Raw genomic sequence first — 24,403 nt, forward strand, 5'->3', positions numbered from 1 at the left:
TCGTTTTCACCCCGTCGCGTAATTGCATCTAATTAACCTTCGATTAACCCGACGGCCCGAATGGCTGCGATGAGAAATCGCAGACTGGATGCCCGTCCCTTTATTAACGTTTCACACTTTCTTCCCGGGGACGTTCCGGACGTTTCGTTGCGTAACAATTGAGTTACGTTACCGAACCCTCTAGATAGTGGGAGATTAAACGTAGCAACGTAAGTACCAAGCGTAAAAGCCCGCGCGTTCCATCAACCACCTAGCAATTCATGACTCGCCGTCATTAGCAGTTGGAGTATAGCTTTTGCAAAGAAGCAAGATTCTACGTGCGCAAACGAAAATCAAGAGCGCGACCGCTGTTCTTCTCCGAACAAGAGCGTTTCGATCTAACATTTTCGTTTCGGCGCAGCGAGCGAATTTCTTTCGCACGGCCGAAAGTATTTACATCCGAGATTTGGCAAAGTCAAAGACCCTGGGTCCCGGAGACCAGAAGCTATTAGAGAGCCCGGAGTGTGGAATCCAGAGTGTGGAAGCCGAGGAGATTAAAGCGGAGTTGCGGGGTCGACTGGCGACGCCAGTAACAGCGGCAGCCCGGCCAGCCACCGGCATCGATGTTGCTGGTATTGGCTGCCTCTTCAAAGAATCTTTCCTCGATGGACCAGTTCCGGCAGTGCTGCCGCTCTGCAGCCGTTGGCGAATGGGAATAGACTCGGCAGGGCAGAGAGAAAGAGAGAGGATAGAAGCCGAAGCTGCGACGGCGAGAAGTAGAGGGCAAAGAACACGAGGCCGCGTGCACGAGCAGAGGATGAAACAGGAGCAAGGTTAGGAGAGGGACGACGAACGAAGGGAGAAGATGAGGATCCGTGCAAGAATAAGAATAAGAGGAACAGAGACTTGGAAAGGGAATGGGCAGGGAGTGTGCAGAGTGCCAGACGAGGAGGGTCAACGCGAAGAAAGAAGCAGACGGAGAATCGGAGGAAAGAAGGAGATAGAGAAAGGGTGAAGCAAAGATAGAAGTAGGAATGAAAAGGAAAAGAGGATGGAGACGACTAGTCGGACGAGCAAAGAGAAAGGTAAAGGGAGAAAGATAAAGGAGCGGCAAGAGAGAGAGAGAGAGAGAGAGAGAGAGAGAGAAAGAGCGGAAGAAAGAGGCAGACGAAGAAGTGGTTTCGCGAACGTGAAAGGAAAAGCAAGATAGGTGTAAAGAGAAGGAGCGGAGGGAAAAAAGAAAAGGCAGGCAACATAGGAGGAAACAAAGTGAGGAGATACTCTGAAAGGGGCTAAAGGAGACAGCCGAGAGGCGTAAGAACCAACTAGACGCAACTAAATTTCAAGCAAGTGGCAGAGAATGCAATCGCGAGACGTTTCTCTCGCGGTGTGGAACGACTTGAAAAATTGCCGTCTGTATGTCCTCTGACTCCCTCGGCCTGTGCCGATAACTGAGTAGATCGAAGCGCGTGGAATTCTTTCGAAATCGGTTACGCACCCTTTACCGAGTATCGGGGCTTCCTCGCGTACATAAATTCACAGGTTTTTTTTTTTTACGCGTGTCGGTTAAGAGTTTATCTACAGTTTATCCGAACCCTCGATCCTATATTTAACAGTAGCTCTCAAGTTTCACGGAACGTCGGAAAAGCGATTTACAATACGGTTCCTCTCTCGTGGAAAACTCACTTTTCCCCGTTGACCGGCAAGCACATGTTACACGTCACGACAACCTTTCTGCCTCATTACGTTGAAGGCGAGCACGTGCGCCCGCGCCGTTGCGAGCACGCGCTCGCCTTTATCGGACGGCGAACTTCAATTTTCGTCGCTCGAAAATTGCTGGTGGCCGCCGGTACACGGAGTTAACTCGGAGGTTAACTGCCGCGAGTTGCCGAGCGGACGCGACGCAGCGTCCGATTATCGGTAGCTGCAGGTTCAACCGTTTGGTTAACCGATCCCCGTATTCTCTATCGAGAGATCGCTCCGCGTGGAAGAGAATCGACACGACGGATTCACGAAGCCGAGCACACGCTTCGCCAAACGTATCCCTTTGAATATGCATCAACTCGACGGAGCCGAGCCGAGCCGAGTCGAGCGAACAGCGTTCCCTCGACGTGGCCATCCACCTTATTTCTCATTTTTGTCACCAACGGCCGTAATGAACTTAATTCGCCACGCAGGACTCTCTGCAGGTCTGCTGCTATCTCTGTCGTTCTATCGGGAACCGGAGGCTGATCAGGGAGAGAAAGGGAGGATCCTTCTCGCGCGAACAGCGAACATCACATACGGCCGGTTGGCGTGCCTGGGCTATAATCGTCCTCGCGTGTAATGTACGATCGGTAGGAGGACAAGACCCAGTGGGTTTCTTCTCGGTGAACGAGCGTGCCTCCTTGCCTCCTCGTGGAAACTAGTGTGCGCCGTGTGATGTCAATGACACTGCTGCGCTGCAGCTGCTGCACACATAAGTCAAGCCGTGGCACAACACGTGCGAGAGCCGCAGGTACGTGCGTGCTCGGCCGAGCCACCATCATCAGAGCCAGCCTCCGGACTGGACAACCTGGTGTGAGTTCCAATACCTGTGTTCCTGCACAGGTATTTGTTCGTCCGTATGTTACGTGCTTGAGAGAGCCCACATGGTGAATATATCGCGGGGCCGCCGTCGCCGCCGCCGCCGCCGCGGCCACAGGATCCTGCCCCCTATCCTTATCTTCTTCTATCTCACCAGGCGAGCTCGCTCTTTCGCTGTCCGAGGGCAGAAGTCAAATATTTCCGTTCCTCCTGTGATGAAGCGGCTAGGTGGACCATAACGCGCGCCGTGATTTGATAACAACCGGGCACGTTTGCTCGCTTATTTCGGTACGTAACTTGAACGACGAGCGTTACGTTGATAATTAATAGTTAGACTGGTATGTGTCTGATTGATCACTTTCAGTTTGGTGTAACCAACACGACTGTATAATAATTCCATTCGTTCACCATTCCATTTATTATAGCTTCTTTAACATTAAGTGCCAATGTTTCTTTTCTACACCATTGTGTAACATCGATAATTTTTTTTCGATATCTTATAATAATTTTATGAAAGTAGAAAACCATAAAACTTTTACGATTGATGCAAGGACAAGATTTTAAGGAGTTTGTTGTCGAACCAGTTGATTATTATTAATACTATTAATAACTGGTCTATCTAACTGGTCTATATATGAATTCTAAAAAACGCATAATGTTCAATATACTCACAAATTACACTTTTCATAAAATTGTGATATTTAAGCTTTTAAGCTATCATAATGCATGAATAAAATGCAATAAAATAAGGATAATTTTAGAAACTTTTTAGAAACTAGCTAGACTATCGTAAAACTGGTATCGAGGCGGCGTGGTAAGTTAAAATTTATAAATGATTTTAGAAATGCCAGCCTCCACAAACAGAAAGTGAATTTTGGCGGCATCAACACATGTCTGAGTTCTGTAAACATCAAGTATCTGACGCGCGCGTGCCCGAGCTGGAGGTAATTACAACCTGACAGAAACTTCTGACGGTAAATTAAGGACAATAACACCAGGTATCTTGATAACGCGTGTCATGTAACATTAATTTTTCTGGGGAGGTTCTTTTAAAGAATTTTTGGTAACATATGGCCGCAACGACTTGCGAACGTGCTTTCCCAGCCATGAATAATGTCTCTTTTATTAAGTTATTACTGTCATTTTGCATGTAACAACCTGCACTTACTCATCCCTCAAAACGTCCTATCTACACCAAATTTCGGATCACGGAAGTCACAAAGAAACTGTAGAATGAATTTTTGTTCGTTACTTGGTAAATCTTGTTGCAATTTTGCTTTAAAAAAAATATAATTACTTTCGAATGATTATTACTTATAAGATCACGTGTGTATTTTCGAGATTATAATGAATCTATAGGTATACGGAAGTGTATAAAAAATATATAAACCCTTTGATCGTGGTAAATTATTGGGTTAACCAGAGCAACATGCCCAAGAAGAGACTAAAATAGATATATGTACTAGCATGAAATACACAGAACCAGTTTCGTGAGAACGTTTTTCCGCGGTTGACGGAGCGATCAAAGGCACTGTAAATCGACTGAACTCTGACCTGTGACTGGAAGTTAAAGTAGACTGAATTAAAGCTACTTGTGGAACGGAATAACACACCCTTTGGAAGAAGCCTGTACAATTATTAACTACATAATCTATAAAAGAAACTTTTTCAGTTTCAAAGATTGAAACCAAGTTATATTCCCTGAATATCTCAAAGAACAGAGGACCGAGAAAGGAAAAAATGCGCACGTAAATAGTAATCGACTATTCTTTTCGGAAGCATTTGATAATAATTAGAGTTTGCGTTCTTTGTATCTCAAATTACGAAATTAGTAAAAAAAAAAAAAAATTCAAAATTATGACACAAATCTTTCCTTTTACGAAAACGTTATTCTGTTACATTTCAGAATAACGAAACACCAGAGTGTAGCGTAATTGGATTGCGAACATGTCTGGCCTTGTACGAAGTTGAGAAGACTAACTCCGTCAAGCGGAAGTTTTGAATAATTTCAAACAGAGTCACGGCTGGAACGTGACACCACAAAGACATGTAAAATGTTATAAAGTTGTACATAACGTTCCAGCAACATTCCAGAGTTGAAATGAAACATCAATTATTTATCACGCCGCCCTATGAACCAGAAGTACACGACGATATTCCGTAAACCCATAAAACGAAAAAGAAAAAAAAAAAAAAGATGAAGAACCCCCATTATGCAAATTGCATTCCTCGAGTTAAATCTCATACTTTGCATCAAGTATGCGTAACTGAAGCGTTATATAATAGGCTACGTGTGGGCCTTGTAGAACATATAATACTTCGTGAAATAAAGAAATTATTCGCACGTAATCCAAACACGATATTAATTAAACTGGTACACGCCCCGCGGCCAGGATGTCGTCCATCTCTTTCTACCACTTTCCGCGCGACACGGTATAACTTAAAGCAGCGTATCCATCGATCCGGCAATATAGAAGATCTTACTTTCATTTACCACAGATATTTGTCGAATAATATTCTTATTATAGAATAAATTTGTTTACAATATAATATAATATAATATTATACAATAATATAATATAATATTCTTATTATGGAATAAATTTATTTATAATATAATAAGAATAATGGACGAATAAAATAATTAAATAATTAAAGGAAAAAAATATAGTAAAAAAGTTTATCGCTGTTACAAAACTTTACTACAGTGAACCAGCCTAGTACTTAACAAAACAGTGTAACAACTCTCTTATTTCATTTCATATGTTATCGAGGTTAGGTTTGGTAAAAATGAATATATATTATGAACTTACATTCTGGTGACTCGAAATGCCTTGTATTAACCTTTCTGCAGCCAACCAGATACTCCACTCTTGTGTTTCCTTTAAATATTTTTATATTCTTAAGAAAACTTCAAAGAATATCGAGAAACTTTGACCAACGTTTGAATTGTGTACTTACATGCTTGCCTTCGTACGTACAACCGTCATATTCGAATGACGTTCGCGTCTAACCGCCGAAGAGAGACAGAAATATTCGCGAACCATGGTGGATACGCGGCTTAAAATCGCGCAGGAAGAAAACGAAAAGAATAATCGAAAGGATCGGTGGGACAGAGGGGAAGAAAGATTCCTAACGAACGGATATTAATCAGCAGCGTCTCTCGAGGTGATGCGCACGTGTTGCGGAACACAACCGCCTTCTCTCTCGTGCGCACACGAGTCGCGCAGCTTGTTCCCTTCGCGCATGCGTGGGCGTCCGAGTTTTTTCGCCGCGCGCACTTGCAATTATTATAAATTCCCTTTTGGCTGGCGCTTCCTCTTTCACCGCGGTATCGTTATAAATCCATGAGGAAGATTCGCCAAACACAGACGCCGTAAAAATTGTTTCCCGCGTATTAATAGTCCGACGATTTATTAGGGGAACCCGTAAGTAACTTTCTTTCCCGTTGCTAATATCTCTTCCTCTACTGATGTTCGGTAAATGGTAAAGGGAATTTTAGCTGAAATAATTCACTCTGAGTTTCGCGTAATGAGGCATTGAAGATGGGAACTTTCTTACGTTCTTTTAATGAAAATGTCTCGGAATGTTTGAAAGAGAAATTGCATTTTTAATCCTCTATTTAAAATTAATTATTAATTACACATTTTGTAGGCTATCAGAAAAATTAGTAAAACGAAACTCTTTTCATCTGAAAAGACGGTACTTTTTATAAATCCCAAGAAAATTATTTAAATATTTTCCCAGGCAATCTAGTGTCATAAAGTTACATTTTACAATGGTAATGTCATAAATCTTCTGAAGTAACGTTAGGAATTTGATAGGTTTAGGAATCTGATATTTCAAGAACTAAAAAGAATAATTTATAGGTACAAAATAAACGACAAATTTCACAATGCAATAGTAAAGTGAATGAAAGCTACTTAAAATTTGTCTATGATAGAACACATATTCGGCTGATCGTGTCATCTCAGTGTCTTTAAACTAGCGTCATCATGATAAAAAAAATTACATAACATTTAGAAACACAGAAAAAACAATTCTGACGTGTTTCAGTGCTTCGACAAATTTCAAAAAAAAAATAGAGAAATGAGAAAAAGATAAAAGAAATTCGTCATTAAAGAAACATACACAATTCAGCGATCTTAAGATGAAACAGCACAAGCTGCTTCGACGAACATTATCATTAATTCATGTCGGACTATGTTGCTTCGGATGCATATTCGCGACTATGGATGTCGCGATGCCGAACCGCCGAGATGAGCTTCCGCGTGCGAAAGTGAAACGATCATGTAATTTCCTCCGGTATCCTTTGGCGTCAGCCAGCGTAACACGCGATATGTCGCCATAATAATATCTCTTCCTTTACTCGTCTCTTTTCTTCCTTTTCTCCTCACGTGTGTTGTTCTCAACCCTTCTTATTTTCTCTCTTTATATTTTTCATCTTCTCTCTTTTCAACCGTTCTCTTTTTTTCTCTTCTCTTCTGAACCTTCCTCTTCTTTTTTTCTTCATGTCTTTCGGTAACACTTCTTTGCTCTTCTCTTATCTTTTCTTCTCAATCCTTTTTTTCCTTTTGTCTTATCTCCCTTAGCTCACCATTCCCTCTCTCTCTCTCTCTCTTTCTCTCTGATCTCTTCTTCTCCCTTCTCTTACAAACAAAAGCAAGATAAGAAATTCAATGCATTTTCTCTTGTAATTACAACTTTCACTTTTTTTTTCCTTTTTTTTTTTTGTAATTCGTAATACGAAATCCCTTCCCAATTCTTATTTTCTCTTCTCTTCCACCGTCTGGCGACCAGGCCCACGAGGGGAGAATATTTTTACAGGGGATGACTGATTCACGGCGATCCACGTAATGGCTCATCAAGCTCAGCGACACGCGCTCAATTACTTCCACGAGCATCTCACGTCCCACGCAATTTACTCCTCCTCCGAGGTAGCCCGCAGCCGCCGTGACGATTGTCAATACAAGGCGTTATTCTTCCCCCTAATGACACGCACAATGGATTCAACCTGCGAGACGGCTTCCTTTCCAAGAGATACTTTATGAACCATTACAAGTTTCTGCAATTTAGCACGGGGAATTTTTGAGGAAAGAATATCGCGGCGAATAGATTTTAATAATTCGCTTGATCACTCGAGACAATCTTATTCGAGTATAACCTTACCAAGGAAATATCCACTTTAAATAACAACTTCTTGCTAACTATTCCAAGATAAGATTCTAATAATAAAATTTAAAATCTCGTCAGTACGTTCCCCGATTAAAAAGCACGATGTCTGTCAAATCGCAACAACATTTTCAATACGAGATTACAACTTTATCGCTCGTTTGCAGATCCAAATTCTCTGAAAGTTTTGCCGCGTTATCCGCGTCGACGTCGATTGTACGCTCGGAGGGTTGCAAACCGCTGCAATCAACGTAAACAATCAAAACGATAACAGCACGGTAACGAAGAACGAAATTCAGTTTCTAGCAAATCTATCAAAAATATACGTGCCAATTTATAGCACGCAATTAACGTCCCAACGCCATTCGAGGAATTAACCGTTGAAAACAAATGAATTTCATTGGCCTGTCAATCGCAAACTCTCGTGGCACCGGCGTTCTCCCTAATTCGGTTTTATCAGCCAACGCCCGTAGCGTAGGTTTGATTGATTCGTCCACGGTCGCGCAATCGATTCAATTAGCGGCGCGCAAATTAGTCGCGGCTCGCGTACCGAACAAGGAGAGAGAAAAAAAAAAAAAGAAATAAAAGGCAGGTCGCCGTGGCAATGGCAACGGCGGCAGTTCACCGCGGAAAAGAATGTTTTCTCACGTGTTCACGGATACGGCGTCATCAGCGTTAAGAGTTAACGGTAACCAGCGGAGGCTGCTTCAAAGTGACTCACGCCTCACCTTTTCTACATCTCTTTCTTCCTTCGGTGAACGCCGTGAATTTTCGAATCGCTCGCAGTTTACGTTTGTCTTGGCAATGATAATGAAATAGACACTGTCGAGGATTGAGCGAGGATTGACTTTCTTCGTGGAACTGCTCTGGGAAATCCGTCGACATCCGGCGGAGTGTTACTGAATTTAATGCTGAATTAAATTATCATGATAATTAAACTGCGAATGTTTATGAGAAGTTCAAGTGATGCTCGTGACGTGGTTGTAATACGTAAAATATTTTTAATCGCGTGAATTAAAAACAATTGACAAGGGAATATAATTGGAAATAGTTCTATTTGTTTGAACCTCTCTGGGGATCTTTTTCCAGTAAATTTGGTAGTGTATATTTAGAAAGCGAAAGCGGTTCTGATTATTCACTAAGCAACAATTAAGTGTATTGTCATATCAATGTTTGTCATAAGACAATTTTCGCACGCGTTGATAGACTGTATATTTATAAATGACTCGTCCTTAATTCGTTTTCAAAATCAGCATCTCCGCGATTACATCACGAATCAAGCTCCATCTTCCACTTCCCTGTTATTCTACCGAACACGTACGAGCGAAACGTGTATAGTCATTCGAGAAAACGAACAGGTCTCGTTCGGTTGGATGAGTGACGCGTGAAAAACGGCGATACACGGTGCTTGGACAAAATGACGGGATTATCAAAGGAGTACAAAAGAAACAAGAGAATAGCGTACGGGCCATCTTAAACGCTACCGAACCCGATGGAATTGAGTTCGACACTTGAGTTGCTTCTCGCTGCTCTGCGAAGGAACCCTGGCACTTATTTGGCCTCTTCTCTCCTGGCTTTCCAGCTGGGAATAGAGATATCTGGACTGTGAGCTCCGACGCGGGGAATCGTGGGAAGTAAGTGATACCGATCGAAAATTCGACGCAACCGTCCGCCTCCGTGAAATTATATCGTAAAACGATACGACACCGTGCAACAAACAAGGTGTCGGGGATCGGAAAATACCGTCACGAAGAAAATACTGGGCTCTTTCTCTGCTCCAAAATCTTCTTTCTGCGAGAAAGGATCTCTATCGGTTTCAGTCGATATTGCTTTTAAAGGAGACAAATGTAACATTCTATCAGAACTCTGCGAAACTGAAATTTCCGTCAAGATGTTTTTTATTTTTTTATCTCATCAACAATATCAATCAATAGATTTCTGCAACCAAAAGAATGATTTCGATCATACGAGGAGTCTCTGAAATATTTTTCCATTTAAAGCAACCACTTCTTCACGCTCTCAGGCAAATTGCTATTCTCAAGATCGCGATCATCAACATAACCCTTTCACTTCCGTAAAATTACACCATAAAACAACACCACGTAGCAAAGCATCGGAGATTAGAGAACACCGTTACCGAACTTTTTCAATTCGAAAAGCCTCTCTCCTGTGAAAAACTCAATGGGAGATTCGTTTCTTCGGCGCCTATCGCGAATCCTATTTGCCGAAGCCTACCAGATAACGTTGGTCGTTTATGGAAGAGGTTAACGATAAGATCGTGAAGGATGGTTAATGAAACGCGTTTCACGCGGTTTTAAGCAAACGTGGATAGACTATTCTAATCAACCTCTTCTCGTGAGGGACGCGAGGTTCAATGAAAGTATGCTAAGACGCACTGAGGTGCACGAGAAGGTGTTGCTGTCGGTCGAGAAAGAGGAATATTGATTTCGCTGGCTACACTTTCATTCATTCGACTCGCTTAGATGGGATTAGACAGACTCTATCCGTATATATATATATATATTTATATTTGACTTGATCTGTCAAAGTTGGTTGGATCTAATTTTCAAATTTTGCTACTGAATAAGTTCTTGCATAGTGATTTACCATTTGATGGTACTGGTAAATTTTACAATTCGAGATAATCGAGTAATTTGTAAATTCATAAGATTTGCTTGTAAAAGATTATTTTTTATAATGGCTTGTGATTCGTAAATTTTCGCTAACAGAGCGAATGTCAATGAAAAGTACTATCATGATATTCCAGGATTAAATACTCATTAGCCAGAACTATGTTAATAACGATCCAATTACGAACTTACTTAGAATGTTAATCAATGGAAATTGATGTTATAACGAAAACTTATGAAGACGGAGATCTGCGTGAGACGCTTTGTTCTGATCCTATAATAAACGGTGTGAGCGTTGCCTTAAGTAACTCTGCGTTACGCAAACGACTTGCACTTTCGTACTGCTTTTTTCTTCCCACATTTCTCGTACGAGTACACCCACTAGCGTCTGCTTGGCTCCAACTTGTCCGCTTTACATCTCTCGTCGCTGCTTTTCCGCAAATCAACGTTCACGTTACTTATACCTACGCGAAATGTTATTCCTGGCACGGCTTTCTGAGTACTGATACGCTTTATCATTATCACGTGCCGGTTGCCTCGTACCGAATGTCTCGAAATAATGGGAATTCGCGTTAAAGTCGAAGCCTTGCAAAGAATTTAACGACACGACGAGAAGTTGGCTATTTCAAATTTGAACAGTCATTGGAAAATCCTCTGATTTTCACACGTGTTGCAATTTTACTTTCATCTTGGCAATCTTTTTACGTCCAAAGCTGGAGCTATCTTTAACAAGTTTGAAAAGATAAATAAAATGTGCTACCTATATTGACCTAGAATCTCCACGTTCACGACATCCTCTGCAAAGATACAGTATCATCAGTATTTATTAATAACTCGCGAGCGATTCGTAAAGGCTACGACAACAGCGGCAATCGGTGGCCCTATTTCTCCAATGACGAATCGATCCATCTTCTGAAAGAAGCATTTTCCCTCGTTTCGCAATCCGTGAGCGAAATTAAGACGAAGACGAGACGAGATTGCAAATGAATACGGAGTATCGCGAACTCCGTACACACATTGAAGCCAATTCACCGTGTGACTTGGTTTATTTCGCCGAGCGCGTAAATACTCCGAATAATGTTCCGCAACCTGAATTGTTCGGACGAGGCAACGTGCAGTAAATAAAGCGTCAATTAAACAAATTAACAGATTAATCTGATTTATAGCAGCATCATCTTCGTTAAACTGATTGACGAGCGCACGAAGCAGGCTAACTCGATACTTAATGGACGACGGTATACCGCACATGTTAATCACTCTGATTTTCTCAGGGTACGCGATAGAGGAGCCTACGGTGTACACAAGAGCGTATAATAAATCTCGATTAACGCAAATCGCGCTGGCAATGAAAAGTGAAATCCCCCTTTGGATTTATGATATCGCGAATGAGACCGTATTTTCTTCGATATTCCAATGTTGTTCGGAGATTTTTTTTTATATTTTTCGCTTCTCACTTTAATTTTCAAATTCTTTTAATTTTTATTTTTATCGATCGGAAGGAGCTCATTTTGTAGATATTTGGAATCATCTTGAAAAATTTCCACGAATTTTGCACATTTTTCTCATTCGATCCTTAATTACAGGCTAATATCTCAAATAAGGATTGACAAATTAACAAACTCCACGGTTCACATTTTCATCTCGGTTATCTCGAAACTTCACGTAAAACGACCGCAACCAAGAAGAATCTCTCAAGCAACAAATCGACACGATTCCTCTTTGAGCTCAACCTCGCCGAACGATATCGAGAAGAGAACATTCACAAGCCGACAGTCGTTAAATGGAGAATTGCAAGGGAATCCAAGAAACTTTGTTGCTATAATCTCCCAAAAAAGAAAGTAGTCGACACCTTAACGACCAGACGTTCGATCGAACCATCGTCGTTTATCCTTCATCGACCAGCAACAAAGTTCTCCTCGTTGAAAATTAAAGTATAGTAGTATCGGAAACGATATTCGGCGAAATGATGAAATCGGTCAATATCATCGGATTTTCGATAATATTACAGTTGAACATTTCAAGGATATTTTTCGATACGATTTAGTAATAAATGAAACAAACTAACAGCCAGGAACACTTTAGTATTTATTTGACATAAGGGGTATACAGACTCGTACTTCTCCCATTTTCAATTACTCGATTAACAGTGACGCCGACTAAATTCGTAGCCTAATAATAGCGCGAATGATCGCACGATGTGCAGGAAAAAGGGGGACTGAGGAATTGGCAATCGAAAGCTACTCAGTTTAAGCGATGGATTATAATCAATAATTAATAGAGTATAATAATAAAAACAATGATTATTATACTCTATATACAAACAATTCTTCTTATTTCGCCTCGGCAAAAATGTGAAGTTGTCCAAAAACGAGACTGAATAATCAGGGTGTATAAAATCCTAATTGGTGTCTACTTAACATTGTTATCTGACAATTTCATTACATCGCCTCTATCTACTGTACGTAAAGATCGAATCCGTTTCGAGTCGAAGCATAGTGGCTGGTTGGCCATTCGAAAGGAATGAGGATAGAAGGAACGGTTAGGCCAGGCCAGATATATTTAACCTCTTCTCGCTGTGCACTCTGTCCGCAAGGAGCAACACTTGCTCTCCGCGATTTAAATAAATGCACGCGCTCCGAATACCAGCCATTGTTTCGTTCCGCAACTACGACCACTTATGAGGAGGCACTTTTCTACGGCGAACGTGAAGCCGATGGTGTCGAGGCCGTGATAAAAACACCATGCGAAACGGGTGTCCCTCTCTTTAGAATTAGCATATTGATGTCACTATTTTTGGTCCACAAAGTATCGGATTGACTGCGTTCCACGTGTGAAAAGGATCAACGATCGATACCGTTGTCACAGATTGTCCCAGTTTTGCTTACGATGTAGGGTAATCTAATATGGCGATCATCCATGTTAATTGACTCCATAAATAGAACAGTGATCATTGCAGTATCTCATACGAATTTACATTGTTGGAATTTTCACGTTGTCCCTTTGCAACGAGCAAATCGAAGAAAAATGAAATTTCTCTTTTGAAATGTTGGATGTTAATTACGTAGAGAGATGCTAGATCAAAATTAAGAGAAAGTTGAGCAGATGTCGGTAATTTGAAAGTGAAAAGAATCAGATCTTTGAGATCCTTTCGAGACTGAAAATTGCCCGATCAAATAAATAAAACTGTGGACAGAAAGAAAAATGTACGTCGCGGGAGCGTGACAGTTTGACGGGCCTAAAAATTACGAATACTTTGGAGGACTAGTAGAAAAAAAGTACACATTTGAGTGACATGAGATTTGTGGTTTATTTTAACACACTATAAACTATAAAAAGCAACGTTGAAAAAGAAAAAAAAATTATTTAAATTTTTAACGGCATCCTTTTACATAACTTTTTCTTACGTTGCCTATCGGTGTGCATGATTCCAGCCAAACAGGATTAATTGCAACAAAAAGGTAAAGAAAGTTCAAAAGTAAACAATATTCTCTAGGGATTGACGATCCAATTTTTTCGTTTTTGTAAAAATTATGAAAATAGCAGCCATTTGTTTTTGATGTATCGAATTTATACCAAAAATTTCTACGTTTTTTGTTTATATTTTTCGAAATACGTACCAAGTTTCACAGTAATCGGTTGGTTAGATACCGAGATATCTTGTACACCGTTTCTAAAAACCTAGTTTCGAGAAAAACGCGTTCAAAGTTTCAGAACGTCATTTTTCATATGTATCCTTTATTTACTTTTTTTACAGTTACTTTTCTTACAATTCACAACTATTGAATCCAAGTCCCCTAATATTTGATTCACCAAAAGTAATATTTGAATCGCACGATTTACACTTTATAATACTGCTTAAAGTTACAAATTCAATTATTCTGTATTCCATGGCGGATTTATTATTATACCCCAAAATAAGTCGAATTTCTAAAACTTCAAACTACCATTTAAAACAAACAAACAAAAAAGTCGATTTTTCTGAAAATTTCAAACTGTCCTGACCCCTTAATTCAGAGAACGATGCACGCGCGAATAATTCAGACGTTGCTTACTTTGGGACGAGGATGGAAATATGTATTTCCAGCTAGGAATCGCGACATCTGTTCAAACAGAAAATCAGCGACATCCTGAAAACGCTCGAATAAATCGTGCCTTTCATCGCGCGACGACGCGACCCACCTAGATCCGATTTGTTATAGAAAAGACCACGCAGCAACGCGTCACTGTCAAATCTGCGTGTAGCCTTAGTGAGTCACTGATTCCAACAGCTGTATTCCGATTTCTGATTCAGCGATTAAATGCCGCGTTGCGAAACTCGATGCTTTGCAAAATGCACGTCTCGCCTGCGCTGCTTTCTCTAATATCTTTCTCTCTCATTCTCTCTCTCCCTTCTATTTACTGAGAAACTGGAGAAACGTCTTATTTAATTCTCAAGCTGAAGCAAATGTCACGCGAAGAACGACCGTGAAATAGCTCAAACAAGTTCCAACTTCAAAGGAAGAGGCTACATCAAGGGATCTGCAGCCCTCCGCCCTGTAAAACTTTTATCACGCACAAAAACTATTGGAACGCCTGTTCGAACAATTCATTTACAAGTCCGTGCATGCGTGCGTGCGTGCATGTGTGGAAGAACTCGGCCGTTCGAACCGGCCGAGAATCGGCGGAAAGCGAAACGGTATTGAAACGCATGCGAGATACGCGACGTACGTACGTACGTCGGGGAAAAGATGCCGACGATAAAAATAGATTCTGAAACAGGCGTGAGGACCCTTGCGCGTCGTGTCTGAGTAAGTGCGTAAGTGGCGTGTGGAGTGGTTGACCAGTTGGTCGGAAGTGCACACTACCCGCACTGGATGGGGACGTCAGCACGAATCGTGACGAAAGGATGCAACGTCGATTGGATGAGAGACAGAGGGAGAAAGGGAGCGCGGTTTGCTCGCGTGGTGAGAGCGAGAGCGAGGCAGCTTCCCCCCCGATACGTTGCATAGAGAGCCAACGGGGTGACGGGGAGGGGAGGGAGGTTTTCCTTTTTAAAAGAAACGGGACACGCCGTGATATAATCGCGTAATCGTTGCGTCGAGAGAAGTCAAAGGCACGAACCGTGCGCATGATCGTCGCGTTTCGGCTCCAGGTTCGACTCGTGATTCCCGGCTGCTCTTCCCTTCTTCCTCCCTCGTGTACGCGCCAACGGGGGGACGAACGAACGTGAGAAGAAGACAGAAAGAGTCTGCAAGCACACGGCCGTCGTTTCTGCTCCTTGCGAGTCGTGCCTCAACTTTCACTCTGATCTGTTACGCCTCGACAATATCCCGCTTCATCTACCACCACCACAACCGTCACCACTCCTCTGTACGATCATGCATCCCCCTCTTCATCTCTACACTTCCCTCGACGCTCGTCGTGTCGATCCTGCTCCGATTCCTCGCGTCGCGAGGATACAACGTAACGAGACGTATAAAACGCTGCTGTGCACTACTGTGTATGTACCATACGTAGTCACAGTCACCGATAGGCCAATAGGAGGGCTAACTGTCACTGACTCCGCGACGTGACGTCATCGACGTCGTCGTGCAATCGATAGCAAGACAGAAGGGATGCAGGTGTGCAGGACGAGATACGCGAGATTCAATCCGGATTGATAATAAGTCTCGGGACACTTATTCGTTGGAAACTTGTTCTGGTAAATTTTTTTTTTTTTTTTTTTTTGTTCAGAAAATTTTAATTCCTTTAATTTTCTTTACTAATGGTAGAACTTTATTTTTGGGTCTTTAACCTAACCCTTTTAGCGCCGAATAATGATATATATCGTTGTGAACGAGTCGATATAGATACTTGTTATTTGTCATACATCATAGAATAATTATTTCTTTATCTTTTGAAATATAGTGGCTCTTTTATTCTTTAATGAGTCCTTCTTGCCGAGCTTGTAATTTTCAGCTCATGTGTCAAAATGAAACTTTTATCATTTTTCTTCCAAGCCTTCGGCAAACTACATTAGTTTCGCTCGGCGCGTTTCAGGATTACCTTTTTCGTCGGTACTAAAAGGGTTAAAAATGGCACGTCAGAAGGAGACTAACACTTTTGAAAAGTTTAGGACTTCGTAAAGTTTCTAATGTACGCAAAATAAATATAAATAAAGCTCGTGAATGTATGAAGCGTCTATAGCCAATAATGAAAGGAAAAATTGCAAATATCCTTATAAAAGATAATTGGCCAAATAAGGTATCCCAATCCCGATGAAACGAGACACTCCTTATATAGAAAATCTGGCAAGAATCTTTATCAGGCCACTTGGCGATTAACGAGAAACTCGGATAAATCATGGAAGATGGATCTTTTTGTGTGTCGTGAGCAGACTCATGCGGCAAACGACTGACAATGATACACCGGTACTCGGAAATGATTCCACCGAAGCGGGAACAATGCCCCTCTTGTCTGCTGGCGGTTAAGCAGACGCCGTTTCAGAATTTTTGGCACGACTCCCTCTACCTCCTCAATGGCAAAACACAATTTTCTGCTATTTTCATTCCATCTCCTCTGTTACACGCCGAGCTTGATCTCTGCGAACGATTTCTTTCATACTACTGACGACTGACCCAAAAATGGGATTATTATAAACTGGTAGTTGAAATATTTCCCTTTCGCATTGTACATTAGGGTCAACGAATATTTTTGCGTCGGAGAAATTAAATATTAAACGACGACATTGTTCATATTCGATTTCCATCAACGTACAAACGTCTCCGGTTGTTTCGCAGTTTATTACGGAGGATCCGTGGTGAGGCAGTAAATTTCACGACGAAGAAACAGAAACGCGTAGTAACCGCAGGGAACGAAAGAAAAAATTATCGCTGCGAGCCAGCCTCGTCTCGTGAGTTAAAAATATGGCCAATTAAAGACCCATACGAAGCTGAATGCAAAGGCCAACGTATTCTGGCTTGACAAATCCGAGATGGAACAGGCTCGTCGACTTTCCCCATTTGTTTTCTCTCGAATGCAAAATACCTTAGTTGCATTCTGCGTTCTCCTCTCACTCAATTTTTGCTTCATTTCGTTGAGAAATTTATCAGGCTGTTCTTTGTACGCATAATGTCACGATTGTCTGTCACTACGAAATTTCATTTTCAACTAACGAATATGGTACCCTTCTTACATTATCTGTATCTCAGGAACTTTAAATTATCTCCGTACAGTCTCTTAGGATTACTCGATACATGTCGAATATGTCTCGATTAAAGAAATCTTTTGACGATTAATTAAAAAATTTACTGCCCACTAATGAAAATATTTCTGAAAGTATTCAGGAATTTTAGAATATTAAGCAAACTTGATGATACTCATCTGACGGTCAGTTTATTACCGAAAGAAGAGAAATAATCACTGTAGATAAAAAATTAACTTTTTCAACAGTTAAATAAAGTGAAAAATCGGAAGAAAGCCTGCTGCTTTATTTTTTTTTTTTTTTTTTTTTCTTTTCTCTCTCGAAGCACGTTAATTTGAATACCAACAGCGTCTTCCTTTTTGTACCAAATAAATAATTCAGAGAAACGAATTTTTCTACCTGGATATTCAGCGACCGATTCTTTTTTGTCACTGGAGCACCAGTTTTTCGTCCGTGCTCCGGTCCTCCGCGCGCACGCATACGCACGTAACATTCATACACAGAGACATGTGGGACGATCAAGATTTAAGGCCGGTTCCGAAGATTTAAGATCTAGTCGCGTTGCGTTACGAACATTATTTATTTTTGCAAAGTGTTGCAGGACTTGACACGAACCCACCGTGAAAAGAAAGGAGAAAAAAGCACGGTGCGACGGTTGAAAGTTGAAAAACAAGTCCGCGGAAGAAGACAAACTTCTCCACGGGGGAAAAAAGTATAAATATATCTCGCGAATCGTTTTATTTCGGTATCGTAGTAATATTGAATTTTAATTGGACAGCACTGTTCGGAGGGTGAGAAATGATGGAAAAGCAAGCGAGTAAAACTGGAGGAAAGTCAGCTGATTTGATTTATTTATCACTTCTAGCATTAATAGAAAATTCAGTATTCAGAGGACTTAAATAACGTAACAAAAAAAATCTGCATTCTTTCAGATATTAAAACACGTCACTCTCATATTCCCACAAACAGTTGGAAATTTACAATGAAATCCGCTTTATCCACTGTTAGTTTATTTTTGGAGCAAGATCTACGTAAAATTGGATAACCGAAGAATAAATATTCCCATTTTCCAAGTAAAATATCGTTTCATGCATTTTCTTATCTGAATAAGCATGATCGAGCAAGGAAAATATATATGCACGATGGAGATTTACTGAACGATGAGAAATTTTCAAAGAAAGTCGCATAGAATTGTGGTCAAATGTGTGTGAAGAATTTATCGAAAGGAGGCCTGTGGCACTGGTTGATCTCTAGTCCTGCAAGTTTAAGGGTCAATCGATAACGAATTTAAATATTGGCTTTGCCTTTTATCGGCGTGCACAATCCTTAAGTACCCAGTCGATCGTAATTCTTCGTGTACCTTGTGTATACACAGGAAAAGCCATAAAACCGAGATTACGAAAAACGAGGCCATCGGTGCAAACAGTTATCCTTTTGCAAGGATATATTTCAACAGCAATTAATTTCGATCAAACGAATCTTTGATTAATCTGCCTTTTCTCAAATCGGCCATCAGAGATATCCAAGTAAAACCGTGCCAGACACGTCGATTATTGACAAAATCTGCATTGATGATATTGTGAATCCGACGATCATTTAACATTTATGGGATTTGGCAGATTACATCTAAAGAGAATAGAAACTCTATAAAGGACGATTCGTCCAACTTGACCCCATGATTTTCAATTATTCGTAAACTATTGAATAGGAGAGGAACTCCTATAATTCACAATTTTGTAAATCAAAGCATTCGGTTATTGTCGTTTAAATCGACATCGAACGAGAACTGTATTGGAAAGGGACAATGAATTAAACTGAACAGACCTCGATATTACAAGATTCGATTTTTCACTCGACTTCTTCCTTGTTACTAACTTTTTACTTATTTATCGCGAGAAGTAGAGGCTGCGATTAATAATACAAATTATTCGTTTCGAACGATTGTAGGAATTTACCGAGCCATCGAACGCGACAGAGAAGATTAACGAGACCTGAGAATGCGATCGGTATACGTGTTTCCAGCAGAGATCGATTGTCGTACTGCGACACTAGTGTTGGAGAGTTGGCACAAACTGAAGGGTTGCCGTTCGAGCTCGGCTGGTTCTGAGATCAAACTCCGGATCCTCCTTCTCATTTCTCAATAAAGTTTCATCAAATTTAATCAGTTAAAGAATATTGGCACGTGCGTACGTGTATTTCTTTCAATTTACATGTGTATATTTTTTCTTTTCAATTTAAGCACGATTTCAAAAGCTTTAATGAAGCTTTAATATCAGCGTGGATATGTAACAATTCTGAGTATGTCAAATTATTTCACGAATATACATATATTTAACGTTTTATATACATTAACATAATATTCGCAAAAAAATTTTCTATAAATGTTTCAATACATTTTCCAATAAAATTCACTTTAGCACTAAAATCGTCAATAAATACGCCAAAATGTTTCCTAAATTAATTTTATCGAGTCTCTCCTACAAATAGTTTCGTATATTTTCTTTTTATTTCTAAGTGGTTAGACTGCTTCGTAACGATGGTAAAAGTTTCACTGTCTTTCGGTTTATTTAATTTTTATCTCTTAGGTACTAGATACTCCGAGCTAATTGGACTTGATACTTTTTTTATTTAATTTTTATCTCTGGATGCTAGATACCTCAAGCTAATTGGACTTGATACACAAGTGAGCGTATCTTTCGAATCTCGTTGTAAGCTCGAATTGAATTCCTTTCACTATTCATTAGAAGAAAATATGTCGCAGAAATATAATCCACTCCTTTTCCTGACTTATTTTTTTTTTTTCTTGCAGACATAATTTTAATTTGTTACAGCCGACTGAAAAATATAAACTGATCGACACACTTCCCCAAATACGAACTAGCGAAAGGATTAATTCAGATCATTATTCGACAAAAAATCCTTTGAATTTAGGTTTATAAAAATTATCGAGCTCCTTTTTGCAATTTTATCACTTTTAAGAAGTTGTATTTAGAAAATACAAATGTTCAAATAAATAGTTTTTCATTTGTTTTCCTATTCGAGCGATTTAAAAGTGAATTTATCGTATGTACACTTGCTTGAACATGCAGTAAAACCAGAAATCGGTATAACGGTCAAGCAATCACGATAAAGACGCGCAGAAATAAAAGCGAAAATGATACGAAAGGTACTCGAGGCATCCGTAAACGTGTATTTCCGTCGATATTTATGATTATACGTAATACAAAGAGTTCCTTCGCCGGTCTGAAATAAAAATCGCCTTCGCTGATGACTCAATTTCAATAATCGTTGAAACCACTCTCTCTCTCTGAGAGCTCTCGTTTCATGAAATGGAACTATGTCACAATAAATTGTGTTTATGTATTACGAAGGCATCGATAAAACGTTGAACCTTGGAGGGGGAGAGAAAAAAAGTGATTAAATCGAAAGATTAAAACATTTCGCTGGAATATTTGAATTGGAGTAGATAGATAACGAATAGATCAGTATTGAAACGATTGCATTTTTCGTTGGGAATAAACAATTATTTGTTTCAAAATATACATCTTTCATTTCGTGAGAAATTCTGAAATCACACTCACGTATGACAGTGAAATTTTGAAATATCCACTTTTTTCCTAACAAGAGTTTTTAAATAAGATATTACTTTTTTCAAATAGTAAAGGGAATTTTGATTCATTTTATAAATAATAAAGACCTCGTCATTTTTTTATATAATGGACTTGCAAAAGAAGTTTCATTTGAAAGATACGCAATTATCCCATTACAAACGTCGTTTTTGAACAGTTAAAAAGTTAAAACTCTGTTTATCAATTTTTTCTCTTATCTTCTTTTTCTTTTTTTTCTTTTTTTTTTTAATTGTTTGCTACGCCTCGACTTTCGAATTTCTACCGCGTCCTGCTGAAAAAGAAAACAATCACACCGCGATAAAACTCGTTTCTCACGTCCAACGTATACAATAATTGTCTGTCACGACACACACCACTCGTTCTGTACGAGCAGATTTATTGAAACGTTTTCTGTCCACTTGATTACGCGCTACGAAATTAGCAGGAGATGCCGGTATGGAACGACGCCCGAGATGAACGTAATCGAATATAGTCATTTTAAATTCCCTACTAACGAGAATTGCTTCCTGAAAACCCTCCGTAACCATCATTTCCTCTTTCACGAGATAAATAGAGACATAAAGCAATTATGCGAGAAGAACTTTTTACTAATTTCAAAATAAGAGTTTTTGTAATTTAAAACTTTTCTGTAAATTTTCAAACGGCAGAAAGAGGAAAAAATAATATGAAAAAAATTAATTTTTTACTATTCGGTTGATATTATTAACATAAATGTGTCTCTCTCCATTTATCAGTATTGTAAATTAATAAATTATGCAAAAGAGACCGGGGCAAAATGCAAAATATTCTATTCAATTCACCACACAGAATGTAACAATATTACACGTTGGCGGTTGAAATTACATCAATTTGTAATGCAATTCAAGTTTCAAATTATATCTCCACTTTATATCCTTCAACACAAAAGATAGTTCCTTTTTCTCCTTCGCAATTTTTGCCGGGTACAAAAAGTAATATGAGTAAGGGAATGAAGAAACAGTAGCAGATACAAGTTGCATTCAGAACGCACCACGAATACCACACCAAGTACCTTACGATTACATGGTGTAATTACGTACAATTTTGTACTCTTATGTTGCTGAAAGCATTACCAACGTTATACGCACACGTAGACATACCAATTGTACATCCATCTCTCAAATATACGTACGACAATATTCACTTCGGTGGCGCGTACATTAAGGCGCACACGAACAAACGTAAGAACGACAAAAACAGGCCCCTTATCATTAAGTATACATCTTATGTTAGTTTCAAACGGGTGTCTCCTTTTTGTAATATCGTTTAACTTGCACTTCGTCTTACTAAGTGTGGTATATATTTTTCTCTCTTGCTTCGTTCGTTAATAAATGACATAGAATTTTATTTTATTTGGCATCCTCTCAGAGTTCAAATCTTCAATTACTACACTGCTGCGTGTGATACGATTTCTCTAAGTTTGAATTAGGCGAGCTAATATCTCTATATTAAAAAAGTTATTAGAAATATAAATTTACCAATGGAGAAAGGTCAAAGCCATATATATCCTTTTAATTCTAAAATTAATAATTATTCCTATAATTTTTACGTAACGAAAGCAATGAAAATCAGAATTAATATGGAGATTATTTTGATTATACGACGTTTGAATTTGAAATTATTGGAAAAGAATGCATCAATGTAACATTTATATTCATTATTTTTAAATTGTATGAAACCTATTTATATATAAATAGGATAGAAAATGAAACGAAGAAAATGTTATAAGACATCGTTTTCTCAATCGTTGATTTTTGTCATGTGTCGCATTCTTGCGACAAATTCACGAAACCGGAAACGCATGTGGCGGTTTCACGACGAGAGCGGCAAAATGTTTTGGAAAATTGAAATCCTAACCTATCTCGCGTTCATCTTTCTTTCCCTTTATTACGTCACATTTACCGTATTTCAAAGCTACGCTCGCATACACGTGTGAAAACCTTACCCAATGTTCGTTCCCTTTCTTTGGAACAAGTTCGTTAGTAGCATCTTGGCTGAATCAGATTGTCTAAGCGAAACGAAACATCCTTTCGCGAAACGGCAAGAAAGAAACCACGGAGTAAGAATAACAGCGTCCCTCTTATGTCAATCATGAATGTGCCATTCGACAGATGATAAGAATTTACAATTGAATGTAAGATTCTTTAACTTTTAGAATAATAATAATGTAGTTTGTTACGTCAGATTTGCCATCTTAACACTTGACAGTTTTTGACAAAAACTTTTTCTCGCTCTTACATTATATTTCATTCCATTTCCACATATCATTTTGACTCATCGAAAATCATCGAGAATTTCACTATTAATTTACAGAAGTACTTAAGGACAAAGATAAAATATATATATATATATATATATATTTTCAATCCATTTGCTTACAGAGAAAGTGAAAAATTGCACACTTATAATTTCGACATAAGAGAAACGATATACGGCGTGTGTTCTTCGAAATCAAGAATTCACGCTCGCGTACACGAACAATTTTTCTAAGACAAGAAACACCTGTTTGTTACTTACCATGCAGAAGAACTTCACGTCGGCGTTACGCCCGCGCACGAAAACAATCTAAAGACGTACTCCAAAAAATCCGTAAACGTATGTCGTGGTCCTGGTTTGGCCAGGAGAGATCCCACTGGATCGTAGTCTTGTCGTTTCCCTCGGTCTTGGTTACCTTCGCAGGTACGGATGGACAGCCGGCGAATAGAAAAACCTCACACGCGTAGTCCTGCGGTGTAGTGTAAAAAAAGAACGATACGCGATGAATCGAAGTCAAGTGCAATGCACACACGAGCAACCGCACGGCGCGCGGGTTCAGCGGCCGACTGAAAGGATGCAGTCGTCTTTGGTCCGCCATGGTCCGCTCACGGACCCGTGTGGCCCCTCGTGGTCCGACCATCCCCCCACCAGATCGCGACAACAGAGACAAAGCAGCTGCGCGCGCACCTATACATTTTTTGACCCTCCGCCATTCTCCCTTCCCTCTTCGCCCCCACTCTACGACCCTTAAGCTCGATTCATCGCGTTCCGTCCCCTAAGTCTCTTCGCTCTCTACACACTTGCATACTAGCGATAGGATCGACCCGTTAAGAGTTTCTAATTTCCCTGTCACTCGATAGACAGGTCTAGAGTCTTTTGTGAACTGTAGTTCCAGCAATCTAAATACAAAAAGAATCTGTCGTAATTACGTTACATTACGTTGAGCACAATATAATATAATCGCATTATATTCAGCGCAATCTTCGAGCATT

The 24,403-nt window shown here is 39.8% G+C and overlaps 1 protein-coding gene across 5 annotated transcripts in view; it reads right to left on the reverse strand.

Annotated features, from left to right (window-relative positions):
- Window positions 1-24,049, reverse strand: part of LOC122532455 (probable serine/threonine-protein kinase dyrk2) — a 307,330-nt gene extending 283,281 nt beyond the window's left edge. For 2 of the 5 annotated variants that reach the window (XM_043661252.1, XM_043661233.1), the window contains exon 1: window positions 23,673-24,049. The gene's annotated coding sequence lies outside the window, so the exon portion shown is untranslated. The remainder of the gene's footprint in view (window positions 1-23,672) is intronic. The other 3 variants (XM_043661258.1, XM_043661242.1, XM_043661266.1) reach the window with 2 other exon arrangements.
- Between the last annotated feature and the right edge of the window lie 354 nt (window positions 24,050-24,403).

The sequence above is a fragment of the Frieseomelitta varia genome, unplaced genomic scaffold (genome assembly GCF_011392965.1).
Source record: "Frieseomelitta varia isolate USP_RPSP 00005682 unplaced genomic scaffold, Fvar_1.2 scaffold_140, whole genome shotgun sequence".
In the NCBI taxonomy this organism is placed as follows: Eukaryota; Metazoa; Arthropoda; class Insecta; order Hymenoptera; family Apidae; genus Frieseomelitta; species Frieseomelitta varia.